The sequence below is a fragment of the Mugil cephalus genome, chromosome 12, assembly GCF_022458985.1.
Source record: "Mugil cephalus isolate CIBA_MC_2020 chromosome 12, CIBA_Mcephalus_1.1, whole genome shotgun sequence".
In the NCBI taxonomy this organism is placed as follows: domain Eukaryota; kingdom Metazoa; phylum Chordata; class Actinopteri; order Mugiliformes; family Mugilidae; genus Mugil; species Mugil cephalus.
Genome location: NC_061781.1, coordinates 24,344,941 through 24,368,005, shown reverse-complemented (window position 1 = coordinate 24,368,005; position 23,065 = coordinate 24,344,941). Strand labels below are relative to the sequence as shown.

At 41.0% G+C, this 23,065-nt stretch overlaps 1 protein-coding gene across 2 annotated transcripts in view; it reads right to left on the bottom strand.

Annotated features, from left to right (window-relative positions):
• Window positions 1-23,065, bottom strand: part of enox1 (ecto-NOX disulfide-thiol exchanger 1) — a 105,479-nt gene that overhangs the window by 65,606 nt on the left and 16,808 nt on the right. For both annotated transcript variants that reach the window (XM_047601642.1, XM_047601641.1), the window contains exon 2: window positions 6,553-6,585. The gene's annotated coding sequence lies outside the window, so the exon portion shown is untranslated. The remainder of the gene's footprint in view (window positions 1-6,552; window positions 6,586-23,065) is intronic.

Sequence of the window (23,065 nt, the reverse complement as noted above, 5' to 3'; positions counted from 1 at the left end):
ATATTTGTTAATTTATTTGTTTGTTGTATTTATACACCGTTTTTGGACAAAGTTTGTATGTTTTCCATTCCTTAAACTCGGGCACCGTTTCAGAAGTACCTGTTTGACTGGTATCTGATAAAACCTTAAAACGATACACATCCCTACTAATCAACAAATCAGAGTCCGTCTTGTTTCTGTGATGCACTGATTAGAGTCGCTCACAGTGGACGAGGTAACGTTTCATCTAAAGAAGTCTGGCATCAAGTGCAGATCTTCCTTTTTCTTTTTCTTTTTTTGGTCAAAGGCAGCAACATGCTGCAGTGTGCACTAAAATATGAATAAAAGGCAGCCACAGACCTTTCATATCTTTGCTATGAAAGGCATTTTTCTAGAGGCAAGACACATGTAAAGGAGTCTCTGACATTTTGTTAACATGGTTGATGTTCTTCTGCATGAGCACGTTCATGGATCTGACACCGTCGCCTCCTCCTCCTCCTGCTGCTGCCATGAAGTATTAAACAGTAGTGGATGACAGATTTCAAACCTCCCAGACCTCCCAGACCAGAGAGGAACAGTCTGCAGACTGAGTGAGCGTTAGCAGAGAGGAGGAGGAGGAGGAGGAGGAGGAGGAGGAGGAGAAAATCTTTCAGGCCAAAGAGGACACCTCAAGGTCGGACCATGCGCCGGTAAATAATTCAACATCCAGGAAAAAAACACACATCTCTACACCCACTCTGCACACACAGGCCCCATGTGACTTATCTGTAGCACTAAATATTACTAGAAACACAACACGTCCTGGTTTACATATTTTATGAGTAATGAGACTTTGACTTAACGTGATGTTCTCTTCGTCCACCTGAATCCATCCAAGTTATTATTCATATATCAGTTTTAAAAGTAGCATATTTTTTGCCTGACACCTCTTCACTACAAGGTCTTGGTTTTGTTGACACGATAAAGATGAGGGGATGATGGCGCTGAAAGACTGTCGCTATGGAAACAGGGAACAACTCACACCATCTCCTCTTTGCTGCCGATGGTCAGTTAGTGTTTTTATCAGAGATCCTTTACTTTGGTGACAAATACAAACAAATGTTCCACATTTATAATCCCATTTAACCCCGTGTCGCCATTTGTATTACATTATATTTGATACATGAGTTTTTGAGAGCTCTACATCCTCACTGTGAATTAGTTTTAGATTTGTTTTCTTTTGGATATTTTTGCCAATTTTGAAAAAGTTAAGGTAAGGTAAACTTTCAAATTGTCAATAGTTATCTACGCTGACAAAACGCTGAAAAAATATATATTTCGCAACTTATTTTATAGTAAAACCAATATAGATGCAGCAGGTAATAAAAGGACATTTATTTGCAAATCTTGCATTTCATCAACTGTGCATCCCACAAAGCAACATACAGTCTTTTTATTATTTAATCAAACGTATTAAAGGTTTAAATGATATTTAGTAGATATTTTTTAACCTATATTGTATTTTTATATAAACAGCCTGCTGTATCATGATGACTGATGACTAGTTGAATGTTGGGTTATATAAATATAAATACATATAATTTGGTGTGTGTTTTAGATGTCAAACAGATACAGTGTTAAAAATGATCGTGGCTGGGAACACGAGGAATGTGGAGCAGTTAGGAGACGATAACAGTGATGATGAGGAGGATAAAGAATGAACTCATTAATTACTTGACTGCAGTTCCTCCAAAACTAGGGGTCAGGTTCTTTTGTACTTAATGTAATATTTAAAATGTCCTTTGCAGTGTGTTTCTTGATGACCCTGATAAAGGCCACAAGCTGAAAACAGAGCCGAGCACCACTGTGGCAAACTGGGATTAATAATGTATTTTTTTCCACAATTAAAACTTTTGAATATTTTTGTAAATTTCTGCCTCGTGGTCTTGTAGATTTCATCACTGTAAATAATTCTAGTAAAAAAATTTTAGAAGCCTTATAGTTTTCCGACTTTTGTAACTGGAACGCCAACAAATCAGGTGTGACGTCATTCCCAGCTCCGAGGTAAATAAAAGGCACCATCAATAAAGACGTTCTATTTTACTACAAGTCCTACAAAGTGTCATGGGTGAGATGATCAATGGGAAAGAAAATGGGACCAAAAAAATAATCAAATTTTTCTTGAATTTTTGTGAAACACTAGACAATTTAACATATTTTGACTTGGGCCAAGTGCAGACAGTGGCCTCTAAGCAGACAGTGATCCTTTAATTTGAAAGTGCATCCAACCATCCAGCCTCTAATCCACAGTGGGAACGGTCTAAGTCTTCCAGACGTTCCTCTCCCTAGTAACGATTTTCAGTTCCTCATCCCGAGGCCTTCTCAGGACAGACAGGATATGCAATCACTGCAGCTCATTCTGGGTCTAACCTGAGGTCTCTTTCATGTCCGGTAAAAGGGGGAACGTTTCCAGGAGGCACCCTAACCATATGTCCCAACTACAAAGAGCCAGTTCGTATTTAAGCTCCGCAATACACTTTAAAAGCATTTTATGTTTGTTCGTGTAAAACCTTAATGGGAAATTGTAACAGCTTACATATCATACATGAGACGACGACCAATGCTGAGTAGGTAGAAGTCTTCTTACTTACAGGTGACATCAGAACAAAAATAATCTGATTGCACAATTATATCCAAAAACAGGGACTGGTGCAGGAGCTGAGGTCCCAATCCCAAGTCCAGTTGCCGTCTTTTAACGTTTTTTTGGGGGGTATACTATGACCTGGATGGCTGAAAACCTTCACAGACATTGTGCAGGATAGAATCTGTAAGTCTAAAAACCATGAACGTCTACTTTATTTGGACCACAATGAACGTTTTAGAAAAGGAATCGAACGCCATTATTCTGTTTGTGAAAAGAAGTCGTCCCGATGACCTGACCTGCGTTATAAAGCCCAGGTCCTCCTTCACGAGTGCCGCAGCGCTGACACGACCAAGAACTTGTAACTTTCCATTTCAATAAGCCCACAGCAAAATGAGCGAGCTGCCCGGCATCGATCTGTTTTTCCTCAGGTTTTATGGAGGGCAGGAGGGAGGAGGACATGTCAGATTTTCCCTCGGCTGGATGGCAGGCAGCGGCCGGTCTAGACATGAAATCACCAAACCACGGGATGGAGGAAAAAAGAGAGACTGCCGCTCTGGGTTTTTACAAGGAAAAAGACTTAAGCCTCAAACCAACTAGAGTCAAGCCTGCATCAGCTTTTTAACACTTTATAATGTGTTGTCTTTTGTATTATGTACAAGGACAAAGTTTCTTTCTGGCAATTATGCGGAGAAGACACAGCAGCTAGAAAACAACAAAGAAAATATCCATCATAAGCTGAACACAGACACTTATACAGAAAACACAACACAACACAGAAACATGCAGCTCAGCTTGTTTCTTGCAATTTGTTACTTCATGCCTGCGCTGCACTTCAGCAAATTAAACCCAGCTCCTAAAATCAGACCAGTGATTTTCAACCTAACGCACAAAATATAGACTTAAAGAGTCTTTTTTTTTTAAATCACAGCCTAAATACTAAACTACTACTGCAGAATAAAGACTAACGGTGCATGAACCCACTGTGATGTTACCTACAGGATTCCTGAAGCTCAGTGTGGCGTCTCTGGCCGCCTCCATCTTGACTCATTAATAAATAATCAAAGAGGAGGAGTCATCATTGTCACTCAAAGCAGCCACGCCCTTAAATATGCACAACTTTAAGCCTTGATAAAATTTAATTCTCCACAATAATTCTGTTCTCACTACTGAACATGGCGTCATTTTGTTCGTTTGGGAGTTTCTGGCAGCTTGTTCACACACATCAACGAGACATAACTTTTTTCTCGTGTGGTGTCTGGTAACTATACTACGATTGGTCAGAAATGAGAAGTGGGCGGGGTTAATGCGGCCACTCTATGAGCTCCATGATGCTGATGTTCCTGGGCAGAGATCGTTGTACTGTGTGTGTGGTTGTAAGCTTGATGGAGAAGGGATGGACAGTGATAAGACTTTATTGATACCAATGCCATCATTGATTCTGCTTATCACACAGTACGTTTATATGCACGTGAAAGAAAACAAATTTAACTGGATAACTTAAGTGCATGTAAACACGTCACTCAGACTAAAATCAGAGTTCTTCGTATCCGATTAAGACGCCCAGATAATGTGATTGGAAATCGATTTTCTCTGGCATGTATACGCCTCAATCAGACTTTAACTTGACAACATATGTGCACATGCTCTACAACCGCTGCGCTGGCGTATGAGAAAAACAGAGAATCTTGTCTTAATTTTTAATAGGCTGACGTTGCTGCTTGGACAAACAAGACATAACGGCCTCACCTGAATTAAACTTATCTGAATATCTATTGTTTTATCCGATCCTGTATTTTTATCCTGACCCTCCATCCGCCCCAAACAACCACCCATCGCTGCCTTTTATCCATGACTCTCCTCCAATTGTGTTTTTCTGTCCCCCCTCTCCTTTTTCTCCCCCTCTTTTCTCGCCTTCCTCTCTACCAGTCACCGTGATGAAGTGGCCAGTGAGTGGCCGTCTCTGCTGGTAATCACCACGGTAACTCATGGCAGCGCCGTGGCGCCGGGCAGCACGCCATCCATCACCGCCTCCGCTGCTGCAGGAAACTGATATATCAAGATGTAAATTCTGGCCTGTGCTGCTGCTCCCTGTGCTCCTCTGCTGTCTCCAAAGACGTGGAGGAGAGGGTGGGAGGGAGGGAGGAGTAGAGGGGTGAGGTGAGGAGGGAGAAAGAAGAGAAATGGAGGACAAATGAGAGGTGAGACAGAGGGAAGAGAAAGCGGGGAGATGCAGGCATAGAGGTAAGTAAGGGTAAATAGAGGATGGCTGAAGAGAAAGGGGGCATAAACAGGAAGAGGAAGGATGGGTGGAACAACAGGGACACAGGAGGAAGGGAAGGGAAGAGAAAACAAAGGAATATTCTGCAGCAGAAGAGACAGTGAAAACATCAGAGACAAGAAGAAAAGAGGAAGAAAACAGAAGAAGGTGGTGAATAAGAGAAGGAGAAATGTAAAAGGTAGAGGGAGGAGAAAGCATGTGAAATGATGGCTGCTGTTGGTGTTAATCCATCCTAATCCAGCCTTACTGCTTTTTCTCAGCCTCTAGTAAACACACTCAAACAAACACACACACACATATATAACCAAAGACACTTTGAATGCACGGACGTCTGTCTGAATGCACACACTGTAAATCAAAGAAGAAATATGTGCTACTAGTAAAAATACTCAAAGCAGAAATATGTCTGCAGTGATGAATTACCTACACGACAGTTTCAACAGAAATCTGAACCAGAGCCAGAGAACATCAAAGCAAAATACATAAACGTCCTGATATATAGATTATATAGCTGCTCAGCTGTCTCAGTCCAAACATTTCCAGCTTGTGAAGCCAGAAGATCTTACAAAGGCTCAACCGTACAGTAACGTTGATCAAATCTGCTAATTTTACTCATGATCAAAGCAAAATCTGCTTTTTTGGCTCTGGTATTAACTCTAGTGGATGTTTTGAAAATACTTTCAAAGTTTGGTGTTTTGAGTGAAGCCCAGCTGTTTGACACCACATGGGAAAAACAATACGCAGGCTTTACTGAAATGTTGGGGTGGATCAAAAACGATATTAAAGACTGACTTTTAATTACCCTATACTCAATTACTTTTTTTACACTTGTTTGGGATCTAGTTCAGGCCAAGGACCCCAAACTGATGGAGAGATTAAATGGGGACCCCCTATTTATATGTGTTCTATACTCAACTTGGCCTAGTGCTGTATATAAATATACATTATTATTATCATTTTGTACACAAGTTCAAGTATTCATTTTTTTTTTCAAACGTGTGCAACAGTAGCATGGATTTGGAGGCTATATATGTATATATACACAACCTTGTGCTGTCCTTCGTGTTATTTTGAGTTGTTCCTGAAGTGTTTTGTGTGCATCTTGTCTGCATCCTACTGGGAATCACTGCCGCCATCAAGGGGGGAGGGAGGTGCTGATCTGGTCTAGGTGGGTGCTACATGTCTATGCAACATCCAGTTATTCACTTCTTCTGTCAGTGGTCATAATGTTGTGGCTGATGGTGTGAACGATATATGTCTAAAGATCCAAATCCATAAAAAACTCTCAAAGGAAACTATTGGACATTTAAAGCAGCAAAAACAGATTTGTAAAACTATGTATGTGTCAAAACTATACTGAACTGAAGCACAACGTACCAAACAATGGTTTGACTATCAACTGGTGATCATCTCATCTCATCTCATCTCATCTCATCTCATCCCATCTCATCCCATCTCATCCCATCCCATCCCATCCCATCCCATCCCATCCCATCTCATCTCATCTCATCTCATCTCATCTCATCAGCTTTAAACAGAAACGTCATTAATGGCTGAAATACGGTCAGACATAATGGAGTCTTCTGGAAAAACCTTTAACTCTATGACCTGAGGTGACTGCAGACTGACAGCAGCAAGAAGACGAGACAGTAAAGATAAAGTTATGACTTACTGTTGACTTGCAGCAGCTCACGTCTCCTGGTCCCTATGGAGACAGAGACAGATTCATCATTAGTTCTGAAGGTCCTGTGTTGAGGCGTTTTCATACCATTCTAATGAAGCGAATGCGTGAAATGTCTTCAGGTTTCAGCCATGACTTCATCTCAACCCTCCCACTCCCCCGAAGCACAAACACGTTGACTCTGCGAATGTTAATGTGCAGGATTCAAGGCTGGTGAAAAGAGGTGAGTCGCTAATAAAACAGCTGCACGATTTATTGCATCCTGAGGGTGAAAAGCACAGAGCACCAGCTGGGCTGTACTGACCTTTCTAAATAAAGGGAGGGAATCAACAGAAACCCAGCAAACTGTGTAGAGACAATCAACACAAAGAGCTGATCAGATCCTGACCAGAGTCTGTCCAGCCCATGGACAAAAGACCAGTTCAACTCAATCATCTCAGTGACAACAGTGAAGCAACCAATTAAAAAAAACAAAAAAACAGCAGCGATGACGCAACTAAGCTTTTACATTTTAGCATAAAATGTAACAAGCCTATAAAATTTGACTAATTGACTATGTGGCAACCATTATAAACGTGAGGTTAATTAAACCGTGTATAAAAGGAGGGTTATATGACAGAGAACTGTAAAAAATATATAAATAAATAGTAGTACAACAACTCCTAAAAAAACATTACATCATGTTTTTATTATGCAGTAAAACTTTTGCATTTAAAATCCTGATTAAGTAAAAATACTACAGTATCATCTGCAAAATGTGACATTTTTAATAATTGAAGTATTCCATTTCTCTTTATTTGGGATCAGTAGGACCTAAGAACTATAAAAACCAGCCATCATCTTTGAACAGGAAGTAGTTTTTGGAAAAAAAAAATGCCCTCATATGTGGACACAGGGATTATTTCAGGGATAAGTCACCAATATGTAACAAAATCGAAAAATTTCAAATAATAAAGTCCCAATGTTTTCAAATGACTAGCTGCTAATTAGTGAAGTTATAGCTCGTTGTCTGTCATATTAAACTAGAAAAGTTTCAACTGTAAACTTTGATGAGGTTTTGTCCACTTTTGCTACGTGATCGGCTGTAGAATGAATCAGTTGAAATGAACGCTATCATGCTTTTACACCAACCACTATCTACTTATGTGGATAAAAGTTTAAATGAATCGGAATAATCTGCCACGAACCTAAAACTTAACGTCCCCATATGAGGCGCAGGGTCTCAGGAGGTTAAGACAGATCTCTAGAGATCTCTAGAGATTTTTGTGTGAGTTTCGAAGCATTCTTTAGCCCTTTTGTGGCGTGTGAAGGTCACATTGGTCTGAGAGCCAGACTTAGAATGGCTTTGGTGTTGGCACAAAAATGGCTGCATCCAGTTTCCCATGACATGAAGGACTTACGTCATGTTGAACCACATGCCAGACAAAAACATCAGGAAAGTTATGCTTATAAATCACTTTTAACATTTTGACATGGCAGCTAAACAAGATAAATAACAACTACTTAAGATAGAATGCTAATTAGCTCTATAATGATTTTCAAACACAAATCTTATCTTTATGCCTCTCCTCTGGTTTTGAAAGTCTCTAAACCTCGACTCTCTCCACGTCATTGTGAGAATAAATGTAAGCTACGCTAAGCTACGACGTGTGGAGGACGTAAGAAAACACACTTAAAGTCATTAAAGCGTTAAATAAACTGATGATTAACAGCCATGGCACAGCCTGTGAAGAGAACGTGACTGATTGTTGTTTAGTGTTCAGCCGAGTGAAGAGTACAGCGCGCTGGTGCCAGATCAGGCCATATGGGAAGGACAGTCCTGAGCCAAAAACAGTCCGGCCTGGAAAGAAGCAGCCGGGCTTCCAGTAGAAGATTCTCTCTGTGCAAACACTGAACCAGGTTGATGTGACGGGGTGAGGCTGGTCAACCTCATGGAGCATGATCCATGGATTAATGAGAGGTGCATATACAAACCTACTATACTTATCCTTAAATTCATTCAAAACAAAGTAAACAATAATATGCTTCCATCAATATCAGCTAAGAGGGATATACATGTTCAAAAAAAATAAAGACCAGAACGAATGCAAAACAAAGGTGTAGAACAGTAGAAGGTGTAAGTTGTTTAGGGAACAACTTGGAATGAAATTATGTAACGCACTTAATAGATTATAAAATAATAGTATTAGTCGATATAAAACAACATTATGAACAGAGGGGCACTCAGGAACTGCCTTGGAAACTTTGGAAAATATTGTGAGCATGTGTTTCTGGTCATGATTTATTTATTTATTTATTTATTTATTTATTTATTTTTTTGTCTTGTATTAGTATATATACAGTATAGTATATATATGGTATTGGTTTGTCCAACTGACTGAAATAAATAAATAAATAAACCTTCACAATAATCAAAGTTTACTTTTCCTTTATTTTATGTTTTTTTGTGATACCTAATTAAAAGTACATCATCTCTGAGTATTTATTATGAATAATAGTGATTATGTAGTAGTAATTAATTAACTGTGAGCAACAAACGTGTTAAAAAAAAACTGAGCTGCCTCCAGAACTCATCCAAAATGAATGAATGAATGAATGAATGAATGAATGAATGTAAAATCTGTGACCCGTCCTCTCTCAGTCTTTATTGATAAAAGTCTACCCTTACTTTTACTCTCCTTTATTTATCTCCTCATGGTCTAATGAGATCATCTCTCCCCATTACGTAACCTGATGGCACTTGTGCAAATTATACGGATGTATGTGGACCACGCAGAGGGGGAATTAGTAAATTAGTTTGTCTGTGTTCGTTTATGAGGGCAGTAATAATCCGTCAGTGACCCCGGGATTATGTAACGCTGTGATTAAGGCATTTTTCAGCTCCCTTTTTTTAATTATATATCTCTAAATATGTGTTTGTTTTAACAGTTTTTTTCAAAATGCATATAGGATCTTAAAAGTCTGTAGATATCTAAGGTATGTGACTAAATCCAGAGTGAAATTATATAAAGATGTGAGTTTAAAGTGTAAATGAATCACTGAAAATAGAGACTGTGTATGCAAATTATGTCAGTCTGTACATCATATTTACTTAAATTTGAATATATCTGCTGTCAAATTAAAGGTAAGAGTCTGCACTTGAAGCAAATTATACGGCTATATCTTATGTTTTCATTAGCTGCTGTATAAATAACCCAAATTATGTCAGTGCCCAAACTGTGTGAGTGCTATCCACTTATTCTATTTTCAGACTTCTTTGCGGTCTGGCCCATTTTCTGTTCTGGTGATCCGACACTTTCATAATTACTGGATTTAAACTGAGGCAGACGTGTGAGGCTCGCAGGAACCTTCTCACTGGTGGAGAAAGACAAGACAGGAATGTTTGTCTGATATGAATAAACTCACTGACGCAGGAAATCAGGGAGAAACTCAAGACACCACCGGCCTGCTCTCCAAAACAAACCTCCAGCCTCTTTATTCATCACGGTAGCTGGTGTCTGCCGAAGCAAAACGCACCCACTAATTTTGTGTTTTCTGTGTGTTTCCTCTGCTTTGCATTGATCAATCACCAGCGAGCAGCAGGGTGAGCGTGCAGGGCCGGGCGGCGGCGGCCGGGACGATGTACCCGCGTCGCACCTATTGGCACCATCCTTGTTCCAGCAGGGCCTCGTATAAATCACTGTTAATGACACCGGGACGGAGAGAGAGGAAAAATACCAGGCAGCATAAGAGAGGGAGGAGGAGGAGGAGGAGGGAGCTATTTACCAAAATATTCTGCTAAAAGATTTTCAGGATGTTGATATTGGAGGCAAATTTCACCTTTCACAGTGAGACTGAAGAGGAACAAGCTGATTCTGATTTGATCTTTATTAAAGCAGGAGGCCTCTCTGAGCGCGTTTCCTTCCACCAGTTTCACCAGCATTTGGTCGAGGTTGGTCTATGCATGTGAGTGCAACAGAAACCAACCACTGGTGAATAAATTGACAATGGACACAAGCAGCACCGGAGAGACATGAAGTCACGTGGAAACATCAGATCAGATCAGATCAGATCAGATCTGGAGCACTGACGAAACTCCACCTTCCCCATATGAAACTAAACAAAGTGCTTTCATCAGGTTTCCTGTTACTTTTCCACTTGAGCTTCGTGATTTAATGCCACACATGGTGGAGAATTGGTGTTGTTTATGTCGGTGTGACAAGGAAATCCATCCAAAATTAGACTTTATTTGCTTATTTATGTATACTATTTATTTATTTATTTATTTATTCTGTATAACAAGGATGCACTGCAAAAACAACATTACTAGATTCAATCAAGTTCTTGTGTCTGAACAAAATATATATGTATATCTTTGATGCGAGGATTTTTTGCGTTCTTGAAATATCTTTTTTGCAGTGTGTGTGTGTTTGTAGGTATGCCAGTAATTAATTGGAGGCTCTTCAAAAAAAAAAAAAAAGAAGAATCAGCTGATTGTTTTGCCTTTAAGAGACACAGGCTCGCTGCAGCTTTTCATGCACCAGATCGATACCTGGAGCTCATTAAGCTCACAGATGTGAAACGACAGGACCTTCGATAATTGGAGTGGTTTTGTGAATAATCGTCCTTAAAGTTGTGACGTTCCAGCTGTTATGTCTCAATAATTAACATCGATCAATAATAATCTGCTGCTCAGGTTGAGATTATTAGTTGCACTTCATTAACGCTGATTCTGATTCATTTAGCAGCTGCTGCTAAAAGCTGTTGCTTTTGTTTTGTTTTTTTTAACAAATCTGACAAAAACTGATCACTATCTGGAGGATTCTGGATTCATTTGATCAAATACAACCGTGATACCACTAAATATTAATCTGCACCCAGCAGCTGGTTAGCTTAGCTTAGCATAAAGACATGAAACAGTGTTACACTGCTAGCTTGGCTCTGTGAAAATACAGAAAATGTTCAAAAACGCATGTTTGTATCAGGCATCATCCTCCAGGACTGAACGATGAAGCCCTGCAGAAGTGCAAAAAAATGCAGTTCATCCAGTGGCCACTAGAGGCTCCAAAAGGGAGCAAATCCCCATAGACCCCCATGTTAAAAAGCCCAACTTCACAGCATTAATAAACATGTTCACAGCCTGGTCCTGATATATTAATTCACTATTCATGACAACAGGTGGTGGCCTGAGCTAACAGGAAGCAGAGCGTTGGGTGGGCAGGTCTCAACGTCCGACACGACCCCCCCATGTCCATATTTGGAGTAGCTGTGTGTGGGCGGAGTAAAGTTCATCCAACATGGCGACCGCAGGCTCCGCCCACTTAAGGCTTCATTTTTCGAGGTTCAGAATCCAGTGGGTGACGTCACGATGAGTTTGTCCATAGTATAAACAGTCAATGGTTTGTACTCACTATCTTTGTCTGAATACAGAACCCGGCTGCAGAGAGAACATTAAAAACTTTAATTTTAGCCATTAGAGATTCATGTCAATTATCCTCATCTAAACCAGCGTCAGCCAAAGTGAGTTAAACCCAAGAAGCCATCGCTCTCTGGTGATCTAACCGAGTGAAAAGAGGTAAAAGCTTTGCACATCGGTGTCAGACTCTGGTTACTTTACCAACCGGAAGCCAACTATCTGAACGCATGTCACGCTCCCATCCACCGCCACTGACTGTAGCTGCAGCGTGAACACAGAGAGGCCTCTGTTTGAGTCGTGGGCACGAGCGGAAAATGGCTCTGATCGGGATTTTCCTCCCGTGCAATGAGGACAGGCAGCGAGTGTGATTTGATGTGATGTGCAGAGAGAGGCTGGTTTGCATCGTAAGAGGCAATCCAAATGTCGAAATAGTCTCACTTTACCGCTGACATACTGGCTGGATGGGCGGCTGTAACTCACGCTGGAACCAGCTGAAATGCCTGTGTTAATACAGGGCCACATTTACCAGGAGAAAACGTCTAAATGACATAAGTCTATTAAAGTGAATCTGTGAGCAGATTAAAGCAGAATATGTGTAAAAAAAGAAATAAATAAAAACAGCCTCCCATCTTTTACTGCCTCGAAGCAAAGAAACAAAAAACCTTTGCAAATGCTATTGTGTTTGTCTCTGTTAGAGGTCACCTTGTGTCTCTCTCCATCTTTCTGTGGTTCTTTTACGACTCCATGTGGCTCTACGGCTTTTTTCCTGCAACATAGCCTCTTTTTTTTTTATAATTTAATGTTCCATCTCTTTGCAGAGAGTGGTTTCAAGCCTTTGTAGTTTTTTTTTTTTTTTTTTTGAATGACTTTCCAAAAAGAAATGGGAGCAGTCACTTCAAACAGAGCACCCGGAGCCAGTGTCCGTTCAATAATCCGTTTGTGGCTGTGATCCTGAACTTGACCCTGAGGAATAAACGCACTGCAACTCGAGAAAATGCACAAAGACACACCAAAAACAGAAAATATCGCTCCCAGTTTAACAACACTGCTGCAGCATCTATGGAAGGAGTAGATTCCTGCTGCAGCATCTTCCTGTGGAGCTCTTTGCCCGAACATTGTCCAAAGTAAATGATCATTTACAGACCACCTGCCTGTCTTGTTACAGATTCCATTATACAGATATGTCATTTTGGATCAGATGCCAGTAACACACACTGAGTGTATAGGATGATCCAACCCTCCCGCTGAAAGTCACTTTCCCCTGAGAACAGATAATTGTCCATATCTGCTTGTCTTCGTGTCCTCACCTGTAGCTCAGCGGTGTCATCGATTCTGTTTGCTTAAGCCACTTATAAACAGGTAAACAGGTCTCTGCCTCTCAGAACTAATGTTTACAACTGAAATAGCGAATGCAATTCCAAGGAATAGGCTGATCGTCAACATAATCACCAAAATATTTGATTGTGTAGAGACTTTATTTTAAGCCTTTTATGGTCTTGTCTCGGCTCAGGTTAGGAAAAGAGTAGAATAGGAGAATGTGACACATTTAACAGTGACAATTTTAGCTGATTGGGTACAACTGTATTTATTTTTTTTTATCAAGATGCCATCATCAGAAACAGACGCCACATGAAAAGTAATTCGTCTTTTTTCTATCGTGCTGTATAATGGTAGATGAAACCTCTGTGAAGTCGCCCGATGGGTGACATCTACAACAACAGCTACCAACCTCTGAGTCTGTCGCCAACCCAACATGACATTTAGTCACTCACCGTATTCTCCAGAGTTGGATAAGTTAGAAATAGCATTTATAAATCAGTCAGTCCAATGATTAAATCATTGTCCTAATCCAGCAGCGATGGAATGTAGCGTTGTCAATTAACCAGACATTCACAAAAGTGATAAATGGACTTTGATGCAAGTAAAAAGATGTGAGAGACATTTCGATGCAATGAAAGGATTTGGAGTTGAGATTGTTTGGGTTCAAACCACAGCCTGTAAAAATACAGGTAGACGCCAAGAGAGCTCCTATAAAGTCAAGCTAAAGCAAGTATAGCTCCCCCTGGTGTCTGGAGGCTGCAGTATAGGTCATAAGCGCCACCTCCGACATGTTAGTGCATGGGACTTGTCATTTAAGGATTCATTAATACACAGGATAAGATGTTAAACTCCCGTGTGCCAAGATCCCAGGCAAAACACACTTAGAAGGCCAGCAGGCTAGCAGTCAGCTACCAACAAGAAGACACCAGCTAACTAGCCTAGCCAACAGCTGCGCATCATTGTGGTTTTCAAGTGGGCACCTCACTTCACTGATGTTTCGTTAAGTTGGGCCCACAACACCTCAAAAAGGTAGTTAGCAGTTAATATAATGTTTCAATTCAGGTGAGAAGTTTCATTTTATAGAAACAAGACGTCATTGTGATGTCATTGTGATTGATGGTTGCCATAACAACCACTCCATGAAGTGATCTCACCATGAAAATAATAATAATAATAATAATAATAATAATAAGTACAGTGAATAATCCAAATCTCTTGCTCAAATGAGCAAGATGGTCAGTGTGACCAACAGGAAGAGGTGGAGACGAGTCTTTCAGTCTATTTGCTTTAAACCATCTGCTGCAGAACTCGTTGTTCTGATGGCGGCTGGTCATAGTTCTTTATGACTCTAGCTTTACTTCTAGGTTCTCCGTCCTGCTGCAGAATGACTTTGGGACAATCAGACGTCTCCCTGAATATTCAAATGATAGATCATAATGCAAACGACTGTGCATGAGCCGTGGAGAATGAGCAGCGTTCCTCACGTCAGCTCATAAATCATGTGTCAAATTATAACCTGTCAGTACAGTGGGAGAATGTGGGAGTCGTGCTCACGTGCTGAACGCGGCATTGACTTTAATCACGCCCAATTACAGCCCTCTCCCGCGTGCCCGCAGACTGAACATATGCATCATATAGAAAGAAAAATATCACCTCTTGATGTTCGCCTCAAATTGAATTTGGAAATAAGCCATCACGCACTTATTACTCTCCATGAGACACAGCTGATTATCCCTGTGTGCTCAAATGGAAATATTCCCGAATGAGAACAAAGAGATTTCACGGCAGCTCCATCACCACCGCCACCGCCCCCACACACAAGCACTCAGACACACACACAACACGGACATGTACACAGGCAGGAGTCCCATAGGACGTTCACGGAGACTCCCTCCAATAAAGAGGATTATAGATTTTGCCCTGTGCACCCAAGTGTTTCCAATGAAATAACGGCCTCCTCCTGCACAAGTCATTAAAATTTAAACCATCCCCCCCTCTTTTCAGCCAGATATCACTGTACTGCTCTGCATGCATTATAGTCTTTGCATGGAAAAATAACCCTGCCACGCTTAGTGTGTGTGCGTGTGTGTGTGTGTGTGTGTGTGTGTGTGAGTGTCTATATTGCCAGGGTGTGGGAAAATTAGAAAGGAAGATAAGAGGAAGTGTGAGTGAAAATGTGTTTCTATCCTTGGTGCCCTGCAGGCTCAGCGGTTGGTTAGAAATTTCACACTCTAACACACACACACACACACACACACACACACACCTAAAATAAGAGGAAGGAAACACTGATATGAATGTTAAATTTAAATTTTTCCTCCAAGATGATGGTGGAGACAGGAAATGCATATTTATGTTGAGGCAGCACCTTGACAGGAGGAGGTGGAGGTGGAGGAGGAGGAGTACTGGATGCAAACACACACCTTCTAATTTCTATTTTTGTGAGGACCCTAAGCAGCATAATAGTCCAACACCTCCACAACCCTTAATAATCCTGACCTGAACCTGAGTTTACTCTCTATCCTGCAACCAGGAGAAAAACCCCTAGACCTCATTCTCAGACTCCTGCTCAAAAATAACACATCCAGGAAAAAGAAAGTCCATTTGCGTCATAACATGAAAAGAAGGAACAAAACACAATTGCTAAGTTTACTGCAGAGGTGGAAGTATCCGTGTGTATGTTATTCATAGTAAATGAGGAGGAAACTACTCAGCATGAATTCCAAATTTACAAGAAACAAGCAGAAACAAGGGCATCTGGACTTGTGGGAGTTTCTAAACACCCTCCTCTGCACGATGAAATTCTTCCGTGGCTGTCAACGATCCACAGTGAATGCCACACAACATAAAGTCTGAGCATAAAACGGATAAATGACGATGCAAAATAAAGGCTGTTTTAAAAAGCAGCAGGCGGAAGAAAACAAGTATAAACTGTGTGTGCAATTATACGCGTGTGCAAACTGAAAATGTGCAATTAAATGAGGTAGATGGTGATTATGAACTCCTGTCAGCTGTTTAGGAGAAAGAAGGAAAGAAAGAAAGAAAGACGTTTCTCCACTTATCCAAGTAGCTTCTTCCATTCTGAAAGACTGGGAGTAAATGGGATGTTAAATGGGAACATCTGTGGGTCGTGCCCATCACAAACTCACATGATTAGGGTCTGTTAACAATGACTACAGGAAGAAACCACCCATTTACTCCAGTTTCACCTCGTTTTTTTGGATACACCATGATCAGAATGACTGAGACCCTCCACAAGCAAGATTTTCATTTTCATTTCATTTTATGCTCACAGGAAAATGATACAAGGAGATACAAATATCTTCAATTTGCTCCAGGGTAATTTAGTCGCTGTGTGTTAGAACTGTGTTTCATTTGAGTACAAATTGTTGTTCTGTTATGTTACGCAGAGATGCACAGCAGCCAATATTAAAGAGGACTCTTCGGTAGTTCAGGTCAGAAATAATTATGTTATAATAATGTTTTTGCATTAAAAGAATATGGTACAGGCAACACATCGTATGCACCAAGAGAATTAATCGAGTGGTTCTAAACTATAATCGTACAAATATGTAGGAAATCAAACCATTATACAATCTAGCTGCATGCAGGAAATTTTGTGCATTTTATGTTTTATTCCCTATTAATAATTAATAATTAAAAAAAAAATGGTTTGCAAACATAAATGGAAGTCAAGATGTTGGTATTAATAAAAACGAATGACCAGGTCTATAAAGTTTTCCAACAATGGAGGTTTTATTCCTTTATTTGAGTTCATAAAAATCTCAAACTCAGTCACCTTTAATGTAATGTTTCCAACATTTCTTTATAAGCTTCCCAGTGGAAAACCCTCGGTGTCTGGAGTCAATATAATAAGAGGTTAAAATGTGACGAAAATGAGCGACTGGCCGCCAAACGTTCCCTGGCTCTGAGGAATCCCTGGAAACAGATCTGTGTGGATTCAGTAGCAGTCTGAAAAATTACTTTACAAGGACTTCTCAGTTTGACGAGTTCACAAGTAAAAAAAAAACAAGAGACTGCTTTTAAGAACATTTTCACTGGAGTCGTGTCTTTAAAACTGAACCACTGTCCAGTGTGTGGAGAAGCGTGGGCCAGTGTTTATACATGCAGACGTCACATGTTCCAAATGAAAGGTTCCCTAATAGTAAAACAGTCAGACACACATTCAGTCTGAGGTTCAAGCGCCTCCTCTCAGATCAAAACAAAACTGTCAAATTCTGTCAAATTGATGATACAATTTGGGCCAAATCTAAAAGCCAATGGAGAAACTGCTCATAACCACACACAAGTGGTAATTCTGTTGGCAGAAGATCCAGCTGACCCTGAGAGAATGGAGAGAATGTCAACTCTATCATGTTCCTGCAACAAAACTAACACAGGCAGCGTCTTCTGCCTATATGCACTGATACGTGCTGCAACAGGGGTCATTAAACCCAGTGCTTTCAAAAATCAAAGCAACAAACACCACCACTTCTTTTTTTCCACAAAATGTCATGACATGGTACAAATGAACCATGGTCCCAATAGTACAGTTCCAGTAGAGCTGTGACTGACATGTACCTTAGCTCCTGAAGCTCCAACAGATGGAAAAAACCTATGTTTTCTGGTACAGAAATGTTCTGGTAATCCAACGCCACAACCTCCCTAACCCTCCCTGGGATATTTTTCACCTTGACGCTGTCTCCAAGAAATTTTTCTCTTCCTTTAACTCACAGCGTTCAGTGTTTGGTGCAGTCGTAGTCTCGAGTGGACTCCATGGATTGGGTTGTTTGTCTTTTTTTGGAGGTGGCTAATCAAGTTCCGGTAGACTACTAATGATAATCTCTTACCACCTAGTTTCCAGAGTGAAATTCTTCCCCAAAGACCACTGACTGTATATACTATGGATGAACCCGTTATGATGTCACCCATTTGATTGTGAACCTCAAAAATTAAGCCCAAAGTGGGCGGAGCCTGCAGTCGCCAGGTCAGATGAGCTTTACTCCACCCACACACAGATATTCCAAATATGGACGCTTGGAGGTTGTCGCTTGGAGAAAATGTGCTTCTTCTTCTTCCTCTTCTTCTTTTGGCATTTTGGTAAGCTTTGATGATAGTCGACCTGCCACCAAAACAGAGGAAGAAGAAGAATATGGTTTTGACCCTAAACAAAGAACTACAAAAGGTCAGGCTTGGCTGGAGCCCAATCTGATTTTAAAAAATGCCTGAACCGGCCATCAGGGCATCCCTAGCACAAATACTCTCGCCTTGATTCTTTCTCCTGGCACAGATTCATGCAGGGCTGCTATGACGATCAGCATCCTTATGGAGGTAGGTACTGTCTGCAATGGAAATGAATTAGCAAAAGGAGCCTGGTACCAAAACTCAAGTCACATCCTTCCCTGCAGTGGAAATAAGGCACAAGCGTCTCTAAATTACACCTAATTTCCTGTACTGACTTGCGTTGGATCCCAAATACTCTGCATATACTGTGACTTTTTGTGTAAACGTTGTGGAATATTTGAATAAAAGAAAATAAAATTCCCCCTACTGTATGCCTGCATGACACAAAGCCCTGACTATAAGGCTTTCAGAAAGCAGCTGTGCTCCATATTCTGCGTCTGAAAGGAGGTCTTGGGAGTATGTCCGCTGCAGAGTAAAAAGAGCGAGTGCTGCGACTGGAATCACCTGCATTTGAGGAGGAGCGTGTCATTGTGTGACTTATCCATGCTCTACATAGCACAGACAGAACAGAGGCCAGGAACACAAGAGGAGAAAAGATGTGTCCGCTCACTCCATCTCCTCCAGCTACTTTCCTGCTCAGCTGTAAAAGGTTGAGAGATGAACCCTGACGTCTCACCAGCACGGGCCGAGAGTACAATTCAAATGCAGCCATGCATATTTAACGCGGTCTAACGCAAAAAACAGGAGGCCACAGAATCACAGTTTAAATTCTGCTCTATCTACCAAAGGAGGAAAGAGCAGCCAGAGTTCAACCGTCCTCCAAACTCTTTCAGCAGACGTAGAGATAAACACATTTCACCGTGGAGAAAGTTCAGGTCATTACATAGATAGCTGCATTTTTCAGGAGAACTCCATTAGGTTTTGGTTCGGGGAGGCCTAGACGCATGACTCCAGCTGCTCAGTGAGAAAGATTCATCGCATAAACACCATCTAATGTTAAAGAGCCATCTACCGTCCAACTTTTAAGAGCTTGCTGTCAACTGCAAGAAAGGTGTCTGGCATGGTTTTAGCGTCTCACAACTGTGTGCTAACGTACAAATGACTGAAATATAAAACTAATTAACGTACGTGCAGAAAGATGCTTTCGTGTTGAGCGTGAAGGGCACTGAGTCATAAATAATATGCCTTACACTATTACACTGAATTTCATCATAGAAGTGGATAAATAGATGGATGCAATGAAAATGTGATGTGATATAGATATATATACCTCATATAGGGCATATAAGGATATAAAATATATAGAAAATAGTGTAATTATACAAAATATACAAAATACGTGCATAAAATGTGGGGTGTGCAACTGTCCAACCAATCAGCCACAACATTAAAACCACTGACATTAGAAGTAAATAACATTTAAACCATCTTGTGACAATTCAATGTTCTGCAGGAAAACTTCTGGACCTGGTATTCATTCATTCATGTGGATGTTCCTTAGATATGTAGGCGGCGCCCCCCACCCAACTCAAAAACTCAAAAAAACAGGAGCAACTCAAAAAACATGAACATCTAAACTAAGAACATCACAAGGAGTTGACCTGGCCTCCAAATTCACTAGATCCCAAACTGGTCAAGTATCTGTAGGATGATCCACAGAGGCCCCTCCCCTTAAAGACCTGCACTAAAAACATTGTGTTGCCATCACAGGAGACCCTCAGAAGGCCCATGTCCATTCTCTGATTGGTTTTGGAGGCACAAGAGAGGCCGACACAATATTAGGAAGGTGGTTATAATGTTATGTCTGATTGGTGTATGGCTCAGTAACATCTCCAGTAGGATGACTGCATCACTATGCTTCCATTAACTCCAACATGGCAGACTGTCTGTCTGTCCGGGTCCCTACTAGCTGTCCAGAACACCTTGGTACAGCCACATATCCCAGAATCCGGATTCCCCATCTGTACTGCAGAACCACACTTGCAAAATGCTGTATTGATAATTAGCTCCGAGCCAACGCTCTCGTGGTGAGCTTGTAGACAGATTCTAGGAGGTGTAGTGTGGTGTGAGAAGTGGCTGAGGGGGAAAGGAAGCTACTTGAGAACATGTTTCAGCAAAACGAACAGAGCTGAAGAACCATTAATGTCACACAGCCTCCCCTGTCCTTAAAACCTAGTGACGCCCCTGGTGATGAGTTCGTGGTTATTTCCTGACCATCAGAGCTGCTTCAGAGCACCGTGCATCAGCTATCAGAGCCTAAGTTATCAGATTACAAACATTTCTTTTGCTTTCCCCGTTTTTAATAAGCTTTTAATGAGGACACAACGCAGAGCAAATGAGCAGGCAGCAGCGCGGTGAATTCAGCTGCATCAAAACAAGCCACGGAGAGAGAGGAAGGAGACTGAGGCGAAGTGAAGTGGGTAGAGGCTGCATGTTTCTGTCGTCAAACATTTTACAGACAATGCAGCACAGATGTTGTTATTAATTGTATTTGTGTTGACTTTGTCTGGCAAAACCAGTCGTGCTGTTGTTGTTTTCTAACTAAAGACGAGATTTAATGTGCGCAGCTGTTCTGCAATGAAAGAACTTGGAAACATTCACGTGGATGAAGATAATTTTTTACTGTGAATGTTGCTGAAAATGAAACCTGGCTTTTGAGTTGAGCTGCTGATCTACTGGGATTTTCACACACGGTCATCTCTAGGGGTTAAAGTCTGAAACAGAGAAAATGTAAAATTCTCTTGGTAATAAATGTCCTGTTGATGCCAGAGGTCAGAGGAGAAAGGTCGGACAGGAGCAGTTTGGCATCATGTAAAACAAAGAAAAGCATTGAATCTGAAAAGTTGCAACCCAATTGTTTACCAGAAAAGTTTCATTTTCTTGATTTATCATCTTATTAAATCATCTTATTAAATACAGAACTCGGCGAAGGACACACCACAAGCGAAACGCACCAAAGTGTGCTCTTAAAAATTTGGAGCATGTTCTTGGCAGCAAGATCAAACGTTTCTCAGGCCTCAGAGGACATCCATATCCTCGGGCTGTTGTTCTTCCAACATAAAAATTCAGATGAGTAAAGAAAGTTTTGGATTTCGACACGCAGAATCAGACTGGTTGGCTTTTTCTCGGTAGAGGCTGGCAGAGATTCCATTAGAACTGGTGGAAATCAGAGCAGCTGCAATGTGTTCATTAGGACTCAGCAGCAGAGAGACAGAGGGTGTGTGTCGCCGTCGGTGTAACCGAGGGGTTTTGGCAGGCTCCAGTCAGCTTGTTCCCTCTATTGTTCCCACTGCTGGACGGTGTAATGATTCGTCTTCTTTGTGCAGAGAGTCTGCTCCGTAATGAAAGCTCATCCCTCACTGTCTCTGGCTGTCAAACCGATGCCACTGCACGGTGTGTCATATATATATACACAGTACTGTGCAAAAGTTTTAGGCAGGTGTGGGGAAGGAAATGCTAAGAATGCTTTCAAAAATGGAAGTGTTAGTAGTTTATTTTATCAATTGACAAAATGCAGTGAATGAGCAGAAGAAAAATCTAAATTAAATCCATATCTGGTGTGAACCCCCTTCCAGACATCATCAGTTCTTCTACTTGGACACAGTTCTTGAAGGAAATCGGCTGGTAGGTTGTTCCAAACATCTTGGAGAACTAACCACAGATCTTCCTTAGATCCTTCTGTCTCTTCATATAATCCCAGACACACTCCATGATGTTGAGATCAGGGCTCTGTGGGGGCCATGACATCACTTCCAGGACTTCTTGTTCTTCTTTACTCTGAAGATGGTTCTTAATGACCTTGACTGGATGTTTGGGCTCTTTGTCCTGCTGCAGAGTAAATTTGGGGCCAATCATCCTCCTCCCTGATGGTGTTGATGATGGATCAGTATCTTCCTGTATATCTCAGCATTGAGGACACCATTAACCAAATCTACAACTCCATTTGCAGAAATGCAGCCCCAAACTTTACAGGAGCCTCCACCATGCTTCACTGTTGCCTGCAGACACTCATTACTGTAGCTCTTCCCAGGCCTTCGCTCAACAAACTGACAAATATTTCACATGTTGACTCATCAGTCCAGATGTTTCTGAGCCCAGTTCCTTTGTTTTGATGCATATTTGAGTCTCTTGGCCTTGTTTCCATGTCAGAGGGATGGATTTTTGGCTGCAACTCTTCCATGAAGACCACTGGTGTCCAGACTTCTCCAGACAGTAGATGGTGAACCTGGGTCCCACTGGTTTCTGACAGTTCTGAGCTGATGGATCTGCTGGACATCTTCAGATTTTTGAAAGGAAATAAGGTGTTTTTCATCTGCTGCACAAAGTTTCCTTGTGCGTCTGACCAGTGTGTCTATGATCCTACTAAATCCCTGACTTAGTGCAACTTTTGTTTGCCCACTTTGCATTTTGTAAATTGAGAAAAATAAACAATTGTTATTTATATTTTCGAAAACATTCTTCGTTGACAGCATTTCACAGCACGGTTTAACTGTACTCACAGGGACCTTTGATTAAAGACATAATTTCCATCTGTATTAAACTGTATCTGTGCTGACTGCTGCAGTAGTAGTGGAGGTCAAACAATTATCTGCCTGGATGAACATG